Below are 7,976 nucleotides of genomic sequence, written 5' to 3'. Positions count from 1 at the left end.
GTGTAGACCACGGCGTGTTTTGACTCGTCAGCTGGTCCCCTCTGCACCTGCCCCTATTCCTCCGCAGGGGGACTCTCTCCTTGTAGCAGAGGGGAATCTGCAGGATCCCAGATTGGAATTTGTGCAGAAGGATGAGGAGGAATTGGAGGGGCAAACCTCGGGAGGAGTAGTTACTAGGCTTAGGTCCAAGCAGGTACAGCAGGGTGCATGCCCCCCCCCTGAGGATAGCCCAGAGGATGTCTCCGTCAAATCTCTTGCGAATAATAAAAGTATGGTTATAGAGATGCCTTTACAGGTGCACGATCAACCTTATATGGGCAATGATGGACGATTGCAACATGCTAGTATTGTGGAATATAAAGGATGGCTAGAATGGGATTTGAAAGAGTGGGGACAGTTGTCAGGGTCTTTTGGGGAAAATCCCCGAAAGATCATAGAACTTCTAGAAAGATTGTTTTTAAGTTATAATCCTACTTATACAGATGTGGATCAGTTGTTAAGTAGAGTTTTGACCGGAGAAGAACGTAGTAGATTGTGGATGGCAGAAAGGACATGGGGAGATAGCAATGCAGCTAATTTTACTTGGATGGATAGGCGGGATCTGACCGCTGGCTGGAATCCCCTAGACTGGACTCAGCTAAGGCTGACTCAGCTGCAAACAGACCGAGAGCGATTGTTAGAGAGACTCAAGGAAATGGCTCGCCGCTCGCCTAATCAGGCTAAGTTCATGCAGATTCGGCAGGAATCTGATGAGCCGCCCAGAAAGTTCTGGTCGAGGCTATTGGAGGGGGCCCGAATGTTCACTCAGATGGATCCTGAGAGAGAAGCAGACCACCCTACTCTTATTTCATTTTTTGTGAATCAGTCGGTGCCCCCTGTAAGGGATTACTTCTTAAAGTTTCGCCCTGGTTGGGGAGGTGAGTCAGTCACTTCAGTGTTGGAAGTAGCTGATTTTGCCTGGGAGAAAGAAAGGGAAAGTAGTAAAAAGAAAGAGAAAAAGGAAGAATATAAGCTGATGGCTTTAGCTTTTCACGGTGGTGTTCGAGGCAAAGGCCGTGGCCGTGGCAGGGGATTCCAGGGTGCCCGGGGAAGAGGGCCCTGGCGACCCCAGCCATCAGGAAATTGTTTTCAGTGCGGACAGCCTGGTCACTTTAAACGTGAATGCCCCTGGGGACGCCCAGAGGGTCTGGTTGCATCCGCAGATGCTTATACAAGTGAGGAATACACCCCTGCACCACCAGCTCAGCCCATCCCCCAGGCCTGGATCAACTACGGGAAACAGCAGCAGCCGCAGCAAACTCAGCCTCCTCAATGACGGTACCCCGGGGGCGAAGGCAAACAATGTGATGGTCTTATTTCCTTAATGTCTTTAGCCGGCTCCTTTCTCACTTTCTCCCCTCCCAGCAAAGAGCCTCGTTTAACCCTTTCAGTCCAGGGACTGCCTGTCTCTTTCCTCATTGATACTGGGGCTACTTTCTCTCTTTTAAATCATGCCCCCTCTCCCTGGCTATCCTCTGAGGTTAAAACTGCGACTGGGGTGGAGGGCAACCCACAGTCTCTGGGACTCACTTTGCCTTTGAATGTTATTTATGCTGATAAATGTTTTTCTCACCGTTTTCTTTTTTCCCCAGCTTGTCCGATCCCTTTGATGGGCCGGGATTTACTCTGTAAGCTTGAGGCTACTTTAACCTGCACTCCTGAAGGGGTAGGATTATTGATGACAGTGTTAGGAGATTCGGCCCCTACTCAGGGTAATTGGGAAACACCTCTCTCTCTCTCCCCTGACCTCACTGACTTGCCTTCAACCCTCTGGGGAATTTCTGACACTGATGTTGGCCTGCTCCTTTCGGCAGAGCCCGTAAGGATTCAGGTAAAGCCTTCCTTAACCCCCCCGTCAGTCCCTCAATACCCCCTGTCTCTGGAAGCCCGGGAGGGCATCCGCCCCATTATTGAGGGATTCATTGCACAAAAGCTAGTCCGCCCTCAGCGCACTCCCTGTAACACCCCTATACTGCCTGTCAAAAAGCCTCCTAAAAAGGACGGAGACCCTGTTCGTTGGCGCTTTGTACAGGATCTACGAGTTGTTAATCAGTATGTGGTCCCTCTTCATGCAGTAGTTCCTGACCCAGCTACTATCATCAGCCAAATCCCCTGGGATGCTGAGTGGTTCACTGTTATTGACTTAAAATCAGCTTTTTCAGCATTCCTGTGCACCCAGACTCTCAGTATCTCTTTGGTTTCACCTGGGAGGGACAAAGTTATGTCTGGCAACGACTTCCTCAAGGCTACAGAGACAGCCCCACGATTTTCAGCCAGTGCCTCCGCCACGACTTGGAAGGTTTCACCAGTCCGCAGGGATCCACATTGGTCCTATACGTAGATGACATCCTATTAGGTAATCGCGAAGAAGCTGCCCTCCGCATCGATGGTAAGGCACTTTTATTATACCTACACACCAGAGGCCACAAGGTAGACCCTAAAAAGATTCAGTGGGTCTCACAGAAGGTCCGATATCTGGGCTTCCTGTTAACCCAGAAGGAAGACAGATGGACCCAGCCCGCATAAAGACTATTCAAAACTGCCCTCTACCGAACACCAAGAAACAACTTCGAGGTTTCTTAGGATTAATTGGCTTCTGTCGCCCCTGGTTGCCGTCCTGCGGGGAGTTAAGCAAACCGCTCCACCGACTCACTGCTAACCTTGCTCCTGACCCTTTGCAGTGGTCCCCGGACACTATTCAAGCCTTTCAGTTACTCAAGGACAGTGTGGCCTCCTCCATGTCTCTCCGCCCCCCCAATTACAGCAAACCCTTTCACCTTTTTGTCCACAAGAGGGGCGGAATTGCTAGTGGTGTCCTTACCCAGCTGAGCGGGCCCCACCATTTCCCGCTTGCTTTTTACTCTCAGCAAATCGACCCTGTCGCTCAGGGAACCCCATCCTGCACCCGGACTCTGGCAGCAGCTGCCCTGCTGATCACAAAGGCAAAGAGCCTAACCCTGGGTCATTTTACCACGGTTTGGACCTCTCATGCCTTGTCAGCCCTTCTGCGTAGGGGCACAACCCAAGTCTTTTCGGCCCATCGTCAGCAACAGCTAGAGGCCGAACTCTTAGAAGACACTAACCTAATTTTTGAAAGGTGTGGACCCCTTAATCCAGCTACCTTGCTTCCTGACCTGCCAGTCCCCCAGGACCAGCACGACTGTGTGGAAGTAGTTTACAGCATCTTACAGATAAGAGACAACCTGTTTGACGTGCCACTGGACAACCCCGATTGCATCCTCTTCTCGGACGGAAGCTCCTTCTATGTTGATGGCAAGCGTTTCACTGGTTATGCTGTCACCTCTGAATGGGACATTCAAGAGGCCGCCTCACTGCCAGGCAACTGGGGAGCCCAAGCCGCTGAACTCTATGCCCTGGCCCGAGCTTGCCAGTTGGCCGCTGGTAAGACCGTTACCATTTTTACTGATAGCAAATATGCTTTTGAAGTTGTGCATTGTCATATCCACCTCTGGAAGTTTCGAGGTTTCCAGACAGCTGCCGGTAAACCCATTCAGCACCTCCCCCTCATCCTCAAGCTTTTGGACGCCCTCCAAAAACCCTCTGTCCTGGCTGTAGTTCACTGCCGGGCCCATACTAAAGATAGCAGCCCCGTTACCCGTGGGAATGCCCTGGCTGACGCCTCCGCCAAGAAGGCTGCCACCTTACCTTTAGCCATGCCCACATTGGCTATTGCAACCTCCTCCTTTACTCCACCGCACCCCGTACCAGTACCCGCTGCTGAACTAAAATCATGGGAAAGCCTCGGGGCCACTCTGGTCAAAGGGACCTGGCTTATGCCAGATGGCCGAGCCTGCCTCCCTCGCTCCATGTACCCCGTGGCAGTTCGCTGGCACCATGATAAAGGGGGTCACTACGGCACGCACGCCCTCGTGGACACTATCGCTCGCTTTTGGTATGCTCCAGGCATTCAACCCTATTGCCTATCAATAGTGAAAGCATGCAGCACATGTCAGCGTAATGGACCTGCTCCACCTCTTAACAAAATTAAGGGTGGAAGACCTCCGCCTGCTGCTCCATTTCAACATCTTCAAATTGATTTTGCAGATATGCCAAAGGCTTTTGGGAAAAAGCACCTCCTTGTTTTGGTTTGCCCTCTGACTTCCTGGGTCGAAGCTTTTCCTACTGCTAATTGTACTGCTGCCACAGTGGCGAAGATTCTCCTTAGAGATATTGTACCCCGTTTTGGCATCCCTCTTGTGCTCGACTCAGATCGCGGACCTCACTTTACTGGTCATGTCCTTGGCCATTTAGAACAAGGACTGGGCATTTCACACTCCTTTCATACACCCTACCACCCCCAGTCTAGCGGGAAAGTTGAGCGTATGAATAGGGAACTTAAGTTTACATTGGCTAAATACTGTCAGGAAACAGGATTAAAGTGGCCTCAGGTACTTCCCTTGGTCCTGTTTCACCTTCGTACTCGCCCAACCCGCGCATTGGGATTATCCCCCTTTGAACTGCTCTATGGACACCCCCCTTTCAAAGGCGGGGCGCTACCACGTGCTGATGTTTCACTATTGGGAGGGGATCATATGACTGCGTGTCAGTTTCTCTCCCTACAGGCTCGCCTCCGTACCCTTTGGAAAGCCTCGCAGTTTTCCCAGACCGTGCCGCTGGAGGAACAAATCCACCCGTTCCAACCAGGGGACTTCGTCTGGGCCAAAAAGTTCGTTCGTGACGACACCCTCCAGCCAAGGTTTACTGGACCCCACCAGGTTCTTTTGACAACCCAGACTGCAGTGTTCCTGGAAGGACGCAAATCTTGGATCCACCACTCCCACGTCAAGCCAGCCGTAGTGGACCACAGTGACGGACCAGCAGCTCTTGTCACCACTGAGGACACTGCCTTCGACCAGTGGACCAGCTTACCTCTCTCAGACATTAGACTTAAATTAACTCGGAAAAAATGAGAGGACCCTTTATTCTGACAACTGTATGTTTTTTATGCTTTTTTAGTTTATTTTCTGCTTATGAAGATAATGCTTTTATTAGATATTCCCACGAGGTTAAAACTCGTATTTTAGGAAATAGAAGTGATTGCTGGGTATGTACTCAATTTCCAGTAAATGCAGCACAGGGACTCCCCTTCACACCCATTCCCCTAACCACTGCTAATATGACTTGGATGCCACCGACTAGAATAAAAGATCCAGTCCAACCCAATCTTACATGGGACAAAACAGAAGTGCCAATTAACAAATATCTCAGGGTAACCAATCAAACAGGATCACTGTGTTTTGTTAAAGAAAAAGGGTCAACTTTTGTGGGAACAAGTAAATGCAACATATATTTTAATGGCACCGCCTTTAGTAAAAATCTTGGCTTCAAGCCTTGCGCATCCCACTTATCCCATATGTGGATCCCTCACCCCGATCCAACCTTTTCAACTTTTTCATGGAGGGGCAGGTTTTCAGAGTCAGTTTTTAAAAAGCCCTGCTCAGATCTCGAGGGTGTCCAACTAATTGTTAAAGGATACACAATTGCCTTCTACAACTGCTCAAGCAGTACTACACTGCCCTTTGAGGACAACACTACCAAATTGTGCCTCTGCAGTTCACACAACGACCCCTCTGCGTTACCGGGGGAACAGTGGTACAACGGGTGGTGGGTTACCTCCTACTTTGAGAAATGGAATACCCAAAACGCATTATATGGAACATACTGGGTGTGCGGGCCCAAGGCTTATTATTTTCTCTCCCCTGATTGGGCAGGGTCATGTTATTTGGCATGGCTAGCACCGCCTTCTCGGATCTCCCTCACTCCCCCTCATTTTCCCCACGTTCGTAACATCCGTGAAACTGACAGAGATATTAATCTCCGTGATGGTTTGTCCTGGCAGCGGTGGGCTGGTCACACTAGCTTGAAGGGTGCCATCATCCGTCTACAGGGACTATTAGAATCTTTGACCAATGAAACTGCAACCCTATTTGAGAATCAGGCCGGGGAAATGTCCCAGCTGCGCCAGTTGGCTTTGCAAAACAGAATGGCTTTAGATATGATGTTAGCAGCCCAGGGAGGAACTTGCGCCCTCATAAATGAAGAATGCTGTGTTTTTGTAAATGACACCTACTCTGACACTTTTCAACGTACCAAACACCTAAGGGAAATGGCTAAAAACTACTCCTCTGGCCAGCCACCTTATGATTGGTGGGGAGCCTTATGGAATTGGCTGCCCGGATTTGGGTGGGTTAAAAACCTCTTGGTGGGTGTTGTTGGGGCCATGGTAGTCCTTATAATACTGTGTTGCTGTATTCAGTGTGTCCCCTCCCTCATAAACTCATGTAAGCCAGTTTATTCTTTTCCCACTTCAGCTAAAAGCCTTACTCTCTTCGAATTGGCCCAGGCTGAAATTGCCAAGCGGCCCTTGAGATCTTGAAATAGGGTGTAGCTTTTTGATTAATAGTTATCTCAAAGCTACAAATGGAGGAATGTTGGGTCTAAACTTTTGGTGAACTTTGGAGCCAAAAAAACACCCAGACTGGCCGTCTCTGCATAATCCTTTCTGAACCTTTTTTTTGAACAAAGCACTGACCTGCAAACTACTCATAACACCCCCTTCCTCAAGTAGCCATTAGCCTTTATCTCTATGCATTTACTTGTTAAACTTGCTTTTCCTGTAAAATCTTGATTGATTATGCATGACCATTATCTTTTATTAATCACTTTGTTTACTTCTGTGTATAAATATTGATGCTCACCCCTAATAAAGGGGCCACACTTATTCTAAAGCTTTTGGGGTAGTGTGAGCCCGTTGATCAACGCATTGCTGTCTGGTCTCTGACAGAATTGTGTGCCCAAATTCCAATTCCGCACGAACTTGGGTGTTGGAGAGGTGAGTGAGGACTTGCTTTATTACCTAACACCACCACCCAAAAAATTAGAGTGTTTTGGGGCACTCTGGTCCCCCTGAAAAACCTTCCCTGGGGACCCCAAGACCCAAATCCCTTGAGTCTCACAACAAAGGGAAATAATCCTTTTCCCCTTTCCCCCTCCAGGTGCTCCTGGAGAGATACACAGACACAAGCTCTGTGAATCCAAACAGAGTGACTTGCCCTCTCCGTTTCCAATCCTGGAAACAAAAGCACTTTCCTCTTCACCCAGAGGAAATGCAAAATTAGGCTAGCAAATCCAATCCACACACAGATCTCCCCTGATTTCTTCCTCCCACCAATTCCCTGGTGAGTACAGACTCAATTTCCCTGAAGTAAAGAAAAACTCCAACAGGTCTTAAAAGAAAGTTTTATATAAAAAAGAAAGAAAAAATACAAATGTTCTCTCTGTATTAAGATGACACAATACAGGGTCAATTGCTTAAAAGAATATTGAATAAACAGCCTTATTCAAAAAGAATACAAATCAAAGCACTCCAGCACTTATATTCATGCAAATATCAAAGAAAAGAAACCATATGACTTACTATCTGATCTCTTTGTCCTTACACTTAGAAACAGAAGATTAGAAAACAGAGCTACTTCTCCAAAGCTCAGAGAAAGCAGGCAGAGAGAAAACAAAGACCCCAGACACACAATTCCCTCCACCCAAAGTTGAAAAAATCCGGTTTCCTGATTGGTTCTCTGGTCAGGTGTTTCAGGTGAAAGAGACATTAACCCTTAGCTATCTGTTTATGACATGGGTCATCAACTTGAATTGTCAATTCACAACGTTCTGGCTAGACTGGATGTAAACTACCCTGCGGGTGTCACCCAGGAGCAAATACATTTGAAATACAAGTATACAGTCAATATTCATAACTTCTGATATGAAAATGATACATGCACACTAATAGATAATCATATTCAGCAAATCATAACTTTTCCATTGACACCTTACATGACATACCTTGCAACAGTTTGTTGCAATTGTATAACAGTGGTAACAACAATGATATACACGGTCATATTTTAATCATATAATAT

The sequence above is a fragment of the Gopherus evgoodei genome, chromosome 3 (genome assembly GCF_007399415.2).
Source record: "Gopherus evgoodei ecotype Sinaloan lineage chromosome 3, rGopEvg1_v1.p, whole genome shotgun sequence".
Taxonomy (NCBI): Eukaryota; Metazoa; Chordata; order Testudines; family Testudinidae; genus Gopherus; species Gopherus evgoodei.
The sequence above is the reverse complement of the archived record's forward strand: the minus strand, read 5'-3'. Positions refer to the sequence as shown.